We start from the raw sequence: 11,831 nt of genomic DNA on the forward strand, positions 1-11,831 counted from the left end.
GGTTAAGGATGTGGGCGGGGCTGGGTTAGGGGTGTGGGCGGGGCTGGGTTAGTGGTGTGCACGGGGCTGGGTTAGGGGTGTGGGTGGGATCAGGGCTCCACAGGACAGCGCTCCTGGGGTTTTCTCCAAGCACCCCTGTGGTCTACACTGCCGGGTGAGCATTCCCTCTGGCACATGTTGTCCAGCCAGGACAGCACTAGCCTTCCCCCTTCCTGGAAGCCTCCTGTTTGCTGCCTGGGTTTCCCCTCCCTGCTGCACACCCTTGTGAGAACTCGGCAGTCTCTTCTGAAGGACGTTGATGCTGTGCCACAATGTCATATGCTGGCTGCTTCATGCCTGGTTCTGCTTGAACGTCATCTCCACGCAAACCCCAGCCTGGGCAACAGGATGGAGCCCAGCGCTCGCCTTCCTGGTGCTTCTGGAGCTCATCACTTACTCCGTGATGTTTGTTGGTGTCTGTGTGTCCCATCCTTGAGAATGCCAGCTCCTAGCAGGCAGGGGCTTCCGAATTCTGTTCCTGACTGTGACCCTGGCACTCAGAGCAGTGCCCAGCACACAGCGGGTGCTCAGGAAACTTGCTGAGTAAGAGAGTGGGTACATGAATGAATGAAGACGACTTTCTGGGCAGTCCATCTGGCCCTTTGTCCTTGTCTTTGGCCCTCACTGGTGAGCTAGGCCCTGCACTGCCTGAAAGCTCATCCGAGGGCTCGCCTCCTCCCTGAAGCCCTCTCACACTCCCCACCTTCCAGGCCACCTTTCTCTGAATTCTCCAGTCACTTGCTTTCCTCATGCTGACTGCACACTGGCCCGCATGACCTTGAACTGTGGGAGTCTGTGGTCCTGTCTTCCTGACCAGACATCAGCTCCTTGAGAGGCAGGACACTGCTGCACCTTTTGTGTCCCGAGCACAGGGCCCTGTAAACAGCAGATGTTCAGTGTGTGCTGATGACGCTGATGCGATGAAGTCAGCAAACGAAGTCCAGCCAGAGTCGTTCACAGCTCCAGATGACGTCTCCCCAGCAGAAGACCTCCCACAGCTTCATGGGTAAGACTTTCAAAGTCAGAATGCTTCTGGTGGCTGAGTCATCTTTCTTGAGTTGAGATGGGGTGGTTTGGGATGCTGGTCTCAACTTTATGTCTCACCCTTCTGCGATAGCCTTATGTTTGAATTTGACTCAGTCTTCAAGCCTGGATCAAACAGCACCTCACTCGACAGTCTTTTGTGCTCTTCCGAATGGAGCTGATGGCTTCCTCCCTTCACACTTGCATCTGAGCATTTTCCTGCCCACTCTCAGTGCAGCAGTGCACCTGCTGGATGGTTTTACTGAGTCACATTTCTGATGTGCCTGTCGGGTGAACAGATCTATCTTTTTCCAGCATCCCTTCTGTGGGCATCACTCCTGTCTAATTTCAGGTGGTTCTGAAGGGACCATGAGTCACAGCACCTGCCCATCACCCCTGCCCCAGGAACACTCACGACACCTAGAAAGAGACGTTCATTTTAGCCCTTACTCTGGCAATAGTGACTGGGCCTGGGGATGTGCAATGGGCCACAAAAGACCAATCAGAATATTTTCATGGGATTTAAACACAGACACTTGGAGAAATAGGGTATTTTCATGAGGAGCAGCTCAGCTGGGAGGATATAAGCTTGGAGTTTCCAGAGTCTGGAGAAAGCCCGTCTGCAGTAAAAAGGGAATAAGCCTGAGGTAAGGAGAACTAAGGGAAAAACAAACAGAAAGAGAGAGAAAGAGGGAGCATCCTGACATCTTCTGAGCCCTTAGGCCCAGCAGAACCTAAAGAGCTGAACTTCCCAGTGAAACGCACCAGAAGATTCTCTTGCCATCAAGAGAGGCTGGAACGGCACTGCCCACACTAGCCTGGGCTTCAGGAGGGCGGACTCGCCCCCAGTTCTTCCCCCTGCTGCTCATGGCCACCTGCTGGGTGTAACCAGTTCAACTTCAACACATACTTTCTGATAATAAAACAAACGCATGAATGACTACTTTTCTATCACCCGTTTCTCTATTTCTCATTTATACAGAAATAAATGAAAATTGTTAGAAGGAGGAGGAAAAGAAGAGACCTTTTTTATTGTGCCAGGCACTGTGCAATATCTAGTTTAGCCCTTGAAATGACCCTGAGGCACTACTGGTATTATCTAGTGTCTCGTATTATCTCTACTGCAGGCAAGGAAACCAGAGTTCACAAGCAGGTCAGGGAAGGAACCACCATTCCAGCTCAAGTCTTCCCAACTCCACCATTGTGACCATCTTTCAGGTGGCTCCATTTGCACAGAAGTAACAGGCATGTGAGCTTTATAGTACTTACAAGTCCAGTGTTCCTAGAAACCTCAGGGGCAAATAACACTGAAATATTCCCAAGGCAATGCTTTGTTTTTCTGTAAAATTGTTCTGGGCAGAAGAGGAAGAAGAGACCGAGCGCCTCGGTCTGCAGTGGCCAGCACGTGGGTGCTGTGAGTACAGCTGCTGTGGCAGGAGGGCCTCTTTCCGGGGCTGGGGTCTTAGTCCTTGGGCAGGGCTGGGCAGTGAGGGGACCTCAGCCTAAGGGAAGTTCTGCCATTAACAACCTATGACGCTGGACAAGTCATACGACTCTTTGGAATTCAACTGGAACAGGGATTCATTTCATTTCTTTTCTTTTTTTGAGACAGAGTTTTGCTCGTCACCCAGGCTGGAATGCAGTGGCACGACCTCGGCTTACTGCAACCTCTGCTTCCCAAGGTTCAAGTGATTCTCCTGCCTCAGCCTCCTGAGTAGCTGGGATTACAGGCACCCACCACCACACCTGGCTAATTTTTGTATTTTTAGTAGACACGGGGTTTCACCATATTGGCCAGGCTGGTCTTGAACTCCTGACATCAGGTGATCTGCCTCGGCCTCCCAAACTGCTGGGATTACAGGTGTGAGCCACCGCACCTGGCCAGGAACTTATTTCATTTGTCTGTTTTGGTTGATGGAGGTGGCTCCTGGGCCAGTCCCAGGGACAGCTGTGATGCTGTGATGCTGGGGCCACCAGTGTGAGAGGATGGGTACATGGCATGAAACCCAGTACAGGACTCTGGGAGGGGGCAGGCGCCCTAGTGGGCTGCACCTGTAGATGGCCCTAACACTCCGGCTTTAGGCAGACCTGGGTGCCTCCCACCTGGGGTCCCAGCATTGCTGATGGGAGTGGGAGGAACATTTTGGACAGAGCCAGCCTGGTGTGGAAGAGAAAAGAGTTCCCGGCCTGGGAGTCAGCTACTGGGGTCCTGTCCCACCCTAAGCCATTGGTTTGGGTGTGATGACCTCTGTGCCCTCTTCCACCCTGACACATGCAGAGTCAGCCCACAGCAGCAGGTAGTGGGACCACCATGTCATGCAGCCACCCCCATGGGGCCAGGGAGTAGAGGCGCCGACTCGCCCACGTTTCCCTGGGGACTGTCTCCCAGCAAAGCCCGGTTTGCAGTGTCCTATGCTAATGGTTGCACTTCAGCTCAGGATAGAAGCTTCCGTTTCCACACCTGGTGCAACAAGAGCAACCACACGCATTTTTTAATCACACTGCATTTGCAAATTTTTTTCCCCACACACACAATGACCTGGGCTAGGGAGGCCTTCCTAAGAATTATACCACAGAGAACTGCACACCAGAGCCATCGAAAGAACTGCCCCAGGTCCCACAGCTCCATGAGTGGGGCTGGCTGCGCTTGCACCCAAGTCTTCCGACTCCAAGTTGAACCTTGCATCTATTGTCTAGGAAACAGGGAAACCTTGCTTGTCTCGCTGGGACATTATGAGGAAAGAATCTATAAAAATACATAAGACCTTTGCAAATTCAAAGTGCTGGGTCCGTGCTGAATAATTGATGGGCTCAGGCTGCTTCAAGCTGACGCACAGTCCTGCAGGAAGGCTGGGAGCGCGGAAACCTTCCTTTTCATTTAGCCTGGTGAAAGAGGCTGCTGAGAAAATTGCCAAGAAATACTGCTTCCCTGTTGGTCAGAAAGAGGCCCTGGCTCCTGGGAGCCACAGATCTAATTTATGGGCTCCCTGCAAGGCGGGGAGAAAGCCCAGGGCCACCGCAGGGAGAGGGGCTCTTGGGACGCCCAGTCGCTGGTGTGTCCCTTCCAAGGCTGCGGGGCTCTGGGAAAGGGCGGCCCTGGCAGGCAGGAAGAGGTGCCTGAGAATCTGACAGTTTGGAGGAGATGGGGAGGGGGAAAGTAGCCATGGGAAAAAAAGAGAAGGATGTGGTTTTCCTCCCGGGAAACGCTCGACAAGGCAGGGATGCCCAGATGGGCTAAGGCAGCCTGCTGCCGCCCCGCCAACCGCCACATGAGACCCAGGGCTTTTCTGGCCAAAGGCCATGGTGGCAGTGGGGATTAGAGGGCAGAAAGTAGACACAGAGTGGCCTTTAAAGCAATCTGCAGAGATGAAAGCAGAATGCAGCGCAGGCCGGTACCCTGGCTATACAAACAGGAAACACTTCCCAGCTGGCTGAAACTCAGACACCAGGGCACAGCTAAGGACACGGGGGATGTGTGCCCTCCCCTGTGGCTTCAGCCCACCAGAGTGGCTCCTAACCAGCTGGCATTGGCCTCAGCCTCCAAACAAGGCAGATCTAGGACTATTTGAATCCACAGGATAATTGGCTCCAAGTTGAAAATAGGCAGAATCAACAAACGCCAGCTCAAGTGGGGATTTGTCCAGATGATCTGATTTCTATTTTACTCTGCAGCACAAGTTCCAAAGCCCAGAGTTTCTAAAAGGCTTCGTAAGGCCTTTCACGGTGTTCCCTGTGCTTATGCCAACTGGGCACCTCCACCTTCGGGCTGGGGGTCCTGACCTCTCAGGGGCTAGAAGGGTCCTTAGGGTTTCCTGGTGTTTGGATGCAGTGGGGTCCCAGGGTGGCCTCAGCCTGGCTTGGACTGCCCAGTGCAGCCTGTAAGTGGCTGCAGGTGCAGCGCTGTGCCTGCACTGGGGTTTGGCAGGGACATATGGCCTGAGTGCCCACAGGCAGGGCAGAAAATGGGATGTGTGACTTTGCTTCCCTGTCGTGTCAGCTTGCGCTGGAGGTACTGGGCTGCTGAAGCCTCCCGGGTTCACACCTCGCAGAGGAAAGGAATCAGAAGCAGGAGAAAGGGATGGTGCAAGTTAGAACAGGGCAGAGCCGGGTGTCGGGGGACGTGGGTTGGTTGACAGCCAGCCTGCCACTTACTAGTTCTATGACCTTGATCAACAGATTCAACCCTCCTACGCCTAGGTTCCACATCCATGGAACAGGATTGTAATGGATCGTACCTCACAGTCTTGGAAGGACCAAATGAGATCAAGTTTACATGAATTTTTAGTTACACCTCTAATAGGACTGTCACCTCCTGCTCTTGACTGTGCTTGGCTGTCACTCTCCTTGGTCCATCGAATTGGGAAATGGCTCCTGCACTGCGAAAGTTAACTGAAGCGTGCAGAACAGCATCTTACTGTGAGCTCAGGACTCTACTGCACAAGCTGCCTTTATTCATCAGCAACCTCGCCAGACTGCACGCTACCTGAGGGCACAGCCTTCACCTTCTGCTTCCTTGGTAGGGTGCTGCATTTGGATCCTAAACTCCTTTGCAGAGATGGTGGGCTGTTCTGTGTGGTTTCATTATGCCAGCTACAACCTAGATGTATTCAAATCAGCAACGCCCACCCCTACCCCACTCGCAGCCACTGCCTCGAAGCAGAAAGCATCTGCTGCAGAGGCAGCAGGGACAGGCACTTCAGCGTCTTTATCTCTGGTCAGCATTGGGCATTTGATGATTAGCAAAGTAAATATTAGAAATGCGTTCTCATTGGTAAAGACAGAGGTATTCAAGATGTGTGGGTTGGCTAAATGAATTCAGAGACACTCTTGACTCAGGAAAGAGCAGGTAAAAGAATCCATGAGAGCTCCAGGGAGGTGTGGTCAGGGCAGCAGAGAGCAGATTGCTGGGCTTCACCGAGCCCACAGGACAGGCTGTATGGACTCCGCTGGACTTGTTTCAGGTAAATATTTGTCCAAAAATGTGTACGTCTGGCAGAATTTGCTCTGAGGCTGCTTTCATTCAAACTTGATAATGAGGCTGGCTTCACCTTCCTCCAAGTTTTCAGTGGCTGCTATCAAACAAATAAACAAAATAGCAGCAGCCACACAACCAAATCTGGGAGGTGCCTTTGTGACTGGAGGGACTTAGGTCAGTTCACGCCTGGCATGTGACTTCCAGGGCGAAGTGCGTGGAGCTGATCACAAGACTAGGGAGGTAGTGTCACTTTCAACTTGATGGTGGACAGTGGGGGCCAGGTCCCTAAGGCAAAGACCCTCATCCAGAACCTTCCTGGGTGGCCACCACCCTAAGCATGAGCCTGCTGACCTAGGTGCTGCTGTGCCCAGCCAGCTCGCAGAGGCTCCGCTGGCTTCCTGGAATGAGGAAACACTGCCCAGCCTTCGAGAAGGCCTGGAACTGTAGCCAGTGCGCAAGTCACTGCCTAGGCTCTTTCCATACCTGCCACTGGACCTGGAAAATGGGGTCTGACCTGGGCCTGTCCCTCTAGGGATGCCGAAGGGACAAGCCCTGCGAGGGAGCCCTTGGGCATCTACTGCCAGCTTCCACCTTTGGATCAGGATGCCCTGGAAGAAACTTCTGGCCACACTGAAGAAACGGGGGCTTGGTCCATGCCCCCAGGGGGAGAAGGTGAACCCTCATCCTCTGCAGGTTTCTGCAAAGGCCGCTGGGGAGGAGGATCACACTTATGGGCACCCGAGGGACCTTTTGGAAATTCCTCAGTGAAGAGAGCTTTGTGGTGGGGGAGCAAAGCCACCCCCCACTATAGATGACAACTTGGGGGGAGCTACTATGTGCTTGCTAAGGCCACGTGGCAGGGCCCTAGCATGGAGAGGAGCCTGACGCTAGACAGCTGCTGCTAGAGAAGAGAGGCCCCCTTGACGGCTGTGCCCACAGGGAGACTGGGCTACTGCTCAGCAAAGTCCTCTCGAGAGTGGCTGATGGATGAGATTTGATGCTGCCTGGCAGAGATGAGCAGGCAGGCAGTGTGCAGAAGGAAAGGGGGTGAGTTGGGAGCAGCCCCCCTTGAACTGCTCTGCTCACCTTCTCTCTCCATGCTTGTCCTTCCTCTCCAACACTTCTCCAGAGAGAAGTGGTAGGGGTCAGGGTGGGGAAGAGTTGGCCTTTAATGGACAGGGCAACGGTCCTAACCAGGGAAAAGCTGAGACCTGCGGCCTACCTGACTCATCCTGGCAACACGGCCCTCGGTGGCAGCTCAGACTCTACAGGTGATTGCAGAGCCAGTGAGGCTCACCTGCCGCCCCTCCTAAACTCTTTTCCCACCCTGTACCATCCTTCCTGCTCCCCACCTCCCCCTGCCCACCATGTAGCCCATCCTCAGCCCCTCAAGGTCTGTTTCAGTCTGTGCTTTTCCTTCCTGTCTCCACATGGCAATCCAAGTCTCGGGGTGCATTTGCACAGTAAGAGCCAGCCAGGCTAATCCTAAGGGATTTCCAGTTAGTGGCACGTGCGTGCTCTCCCACCCTTGGTCTGGAAACCAGGAGCAAAGTGCTCAGTTACTCATTTTCCGCCTTTGCAAGCAGCTCAAGTCCCTTGGGAAAGCACAGCTCCCAAAGGGTTCTGGGAATTCCGGGGCTCTTGTAGGGCCAACGGGGCTTTCTGCGAGCAAGATTTGCCTAGAGAACACAGCAGCCAGGGTGTGAGAAGCCTAGCAAGTAGTTTCTTCCTCATTGGCCTGGGGCTCTGTGGCTCTCTCTCAGCAAATAGTTAGGCATGGCCTTAATTTATTTCCCTGCCAGAGTTCCTCTTGGAGGGGGGCCAAGCTAGTAGACAGGAAGGCGGGGACTGGCAATTTAGTAGAAATCCATGCATGTAATTGCGAGGACCAGAAGAACAGGAGCAAGTGCGCAGGGAGTCTGGGTGCTCTGGGCAGGCAAGGAGGAGAACAGGGTGTGGGGGAGCAACCCTTTCTTCTGCTTCAGGTGGGAAGAATTGAGGCCGGCCAGGCCCAACAACGCAGCCTTGCAAGCTCCTAATAGAAGAAATGGCTTTCCTGGCTCCACAGGGTTCCTCAAGCAGGCAGGGGACCTTCTCAGGTCATAAGATGAGCCCCACCACACGGTTCTCATTTCATCTGGGCGTGAGTGGTTTCTGCCCCTCTCTGGGCCTTAGATGCCTCAGACTTCCCAAAGCAGCCTTCGTTTGAGAGCACTGTCCCGGGAGTCAGGCACGTGAGGCTGACTCTCTGCTCTCTCACCAGGTGTGGGAGCCACACCAGGTCACTCAATTTCTTAGAGTCCCATTGGCAAAACAAGGATAATAGAGTCTCCTTGAAGACTGATGGGGAGGATGGAGTGACCAAAGGATGCGAAGGGTTTCTAAGTAGTGCATGGTCCATAAATGCACTCAAGAAAGAAGAGCTGTCATCTTTATCCATTCCAAGCACAGCCCATGGCTGCTTTCCAAGCTCCTTAAAAACACGCTGCAGAAGTTCCCATCCTGCCAACGCGCTCAGGCAACAGGCGCCACAGCACCTCTGCTTTCCCAAGACTTTGTCCACGCTCTCCACGCTCCATCCTGAGCTTAGTGAGGGGGCAGGACTGTGTCTACTGTGTCAATGGGAAGCTGCTTTGGAGCATGTGTCCCTTGGTGAAAACCCTGTGGATAGGGACCTGATCTCATATTCTGGGATTCTCCAGCAATGACGGGGAGTTTGTGGAAACTTGACTTGGGAGAACCTGCTTGCAGGCATAAGGCAGTGGCCAGCCCCCAACCTAGAGTCAACCCTCCTTCCAGATCTTCCCAGGAGGTCCCAGTCCTCAGAATTCCCTCCAAGCCCCACCGGGAATAAAAACCAGGCAGTAACGGGTGTGCAAAAAAGCAATACATCCAACCTAACTTGGCTGAAGAAGACACCCTACCCCTTGCGGTCTGTGGTCCGGTGTCTCGGTGACTCAGGGTGCCCACCTTCACGGCTGACCTGCTCATTCCCGGGGGCCCTTGGGGCTGTGCCGTTCCCTCAGGTCACATTGGCTTGGGTCCTTAGAGCACCCTTGGGCCCAGGTGCCCTGGGCCACCTCCCATTAGTTAGGGACCGCATCCGTGGGGACAGAAACTTCCATCTCACTGAACCTATACACAGGAGCCAGGCTGGGCTTGGAGGTCACCAGCCGCCTGGGAGTGGACCCGGAGAGGCTGAGTGCGGCCCTCCCTCTCAGACGGCAGACCCCGAACCTCGACCCAGAATCCGAGCCCGGACACGGCCAGCAGGGAGCTAAGAGATGAAGTCCAGCCCTGGCTGCCCGGCTCCTCTGGGAGGGCAGCGAACCTGCGGGAGCGCATGAGCGGCCTCTCCGGGGGGCGGTAGGAGCGCGTCCCCTCCAGGGCGCTTTGGGATCGGGCTGCTCCGGGCCACTGCACGCGCTGCGGACCTGCGACGCCTTAGCCCCTGCCCAGACTGCGCCGCCCGCCGCGGCCACACCTCCCAGTCCCTGGGAAAGTCCCCGCCGCCGGCGCGAACCCACCTTCCGGGAGCCCAGGGGCCCTGCTGGGGACTCGCCGGTGTCCCCGCCGCCTCCTCCTGCGCGGGTCCGCGCTGCCCGGCCTCAGCTCAGCGCTCCCGCCTCGCCTCCCCGAGCTCCGGTGAATTCTCGGCGCTGCTCCTTTCGGAAAGGACTTTTTTTCCCCCCTGCGTTGCGTCAGGGCGGTTGCCTGGCGACGGCCGAGCTCTCCGCCGCGAGCCTTTCACCGCGATCCCGGCCTCGCGTTCTCGCCCCGGGTCCGAGCGCGCCCCGGGTCCTAGCGCCCTGTCGGTTCACCGGCCCGGGCAGCCCCCGCGAGTGGAGAGGAACTGCATGCCTTCGCCAAACCCCAGATGAAACCAAACCCAAACATCCATTTTCTCATTAAACCCGAAACCAAGGCAGTTTCCCCCAATTGTGGCAACGTGGCTGCGCCACTGTCAGAAGTTTGTCCGCATGGAGGGCGCAGGGGGACCCACGCCCAGGGCCTCACCCACCCCCAAACGGCTGGAGTTCATAGGACCCGCGGCCACGACTGCCCCCGAGCGCCTACCGTGGGCCACACCCCCCGACGACCCAGCAGGGCAAGTGTAGGCATCTCTGGCTGCCAGATGAGGAAACTGAGGCGCAGACCCGAGCATTTGCCCCACTAACCACAGGGTGTCTGTCCCGCCAGGGGCGCGGCATCGGCCACCTCTGGCTGTCGTTAGATTCTAAGACCCAGTCCCTGCTGCATCAGAGCCCAGAGCTGCAAACCCTAAGGCACACGCAGGACAGCAGCCCGAGCTGCCCGGACCGCAGGTCTTCAGGACCAGTCCCAGCTTCTGACGAGGGGCCCAGGCCAGACACTGGAGGCCCCAAGGCTGGTTACTGGATGGGGCTCTCTTACCCCAGACCTCATCAAGCACCTTTCCTAGATGCCCGGGGCTGGAAGCGTCTTTCAAAGGGCTCCAGTCTGCCATTCTCACGATAGCCCTGGGCGTGCGCGCAGGCGCCATCTACATGGGCAGACGCGAAGCTGAGTGGTGGGGCTGCAAAGTGACTGGCGCAGGCTCCATGCAGGTGCGCGGCTGGCCGGGCCTTCTGTGGGGCCTTAGCCCCTGCAGGGGCCCGAGACACTCGTGCTGCCCTCTGGTGCCCGCGTCCTTCACTGCAACTCCGCATCCAGCCCTGACCTACTCCCTTCCTTTCTAACCTTCACTGGAAGGTCCTCTGAGGGACGTCGTCTAAGGAGACATCTTGCCAGTACAGACCTAGTCATGCTAATGAGGGAACGGTCCTAAGCTAGCGGGTGTATTAACAAGCATCTTTTGGAGAGTCACAGCGTTGATCCAGATCTTCTGATTCCAGCTCCTAAACATCACCCCTTCCTTCTTCCTGCCCCCTGCCACTGTCCCTACCCAAGCCACCAGCAGCTTGCCCTACCCAGTTCTGGGACCTGCCGCCCGGGTCCAAGCGTGCACGCAGTCTCCATACTGATCTCCCTTTACCCTCTCTCAGAGCCTCCCAAGCCAGTTACTCCTCCACAAACAGGGGAAACTCTTAAGAATGGAAATCCAGTCTCAGCTGCTTCTGCTTAAAGGCCTTTAACGCCCCCAGTCCTCTGAGGATTAAGAGCTAGCTTGGCTGCAGGGGCCTGGCTGGCCTCTGTCCGTCTCTAGGGCCTTGTCTTGCACAGACCCTGCTCCCCAGACAACAGACCCTCTTCCAGTCCCATTGTCCACCTGCTCCTCCCCACAGGCTGCTGCAGCTCTGCCTCCCTAGGGAACCCCAGGTTACAGGTGCCGGCAGTCCCCTGCCTTATGTCCTTCATGGACCAGTTATAATTCCAAGTTTACCTGTGAGGTTATTTGATTAGTGTCTGTCTCCCTCTGAGGCAGTAGGCTCAGGAAGGGAATGAACCACGTTTGCAAGCAGGAGCCTCAATCTGGACTTGGGGATAAAGCATCCTTCTGGGTGCTGGCTGTTTCTGACCACAGTCCTGGTGCTGAGCCCTAGTTGGCTGCATTGCTCACTGGTGTGCCCATGGCCCTGGCACGTGGTGAATGCTCCAAGATCTTTTTGGATGGGCCATTCAGCCCCATCTGGAAATGCTTTGTCCCACCTCTACCTCCTGGCTCCCTGTTTGACCTGTGGCTTCTATTTCTGGGAGTGCAGATGCTTTCTCATGGGGGAATTGTGGCATGCCTCAAATGGACAGGCAGCCTGTCCAAGGCAAGGGTGGTGTCTTGCCCTGTGGCTCCCATTCTGCCTGGCATGTGTCTTTGGGC

At 55.7% G+C, this 11,831-nt stretch overlaps 1 protein-coding gene across 3 annotated transcripts in view; it reads right to left on the reverse strand.

Annotated features, from left to right (window-relative positions):
- Positions 1–9,815, reverse strand: part of FAM167A (family with sequence similarity 167 member A) — a 45,684-nt gene extending 35,869 nt beyond the window's left edge. For 2 of the 3 annotated variants that reach the window (XM_016959094.4, XM_016959093.4), the window contains exon 1: positions 9,565–9,814. The gene's annotated coding sequence lies outside the window, so the exon portion shown is untranslated. Of the gene's footprint in view, positions 1–9,564 lie in introns of all 3 variants that reach the window. The other variant, XM_016959092.4, reaches the window with a different exon arrangement.
- Between the last annotated feature and the right edge of the window lie 2,016 nt (positions 9,816–11,831).

This window comes from Pan troglodytes, chromosome 7, assembly GCF_028858775.2.
Source record: "Pan troglodytes isolate AG18354 chromosome 7, NHGRI_mPanTro3-v2.0_pri, whole genome shotgun sequence".
Classification (NCBI taxonomy): domain Eukaryota; kingdom Metazoa; phylum Chordata; class Mammalia; order Primates; family Hominidae; genus Pan; species Pan troglodytes.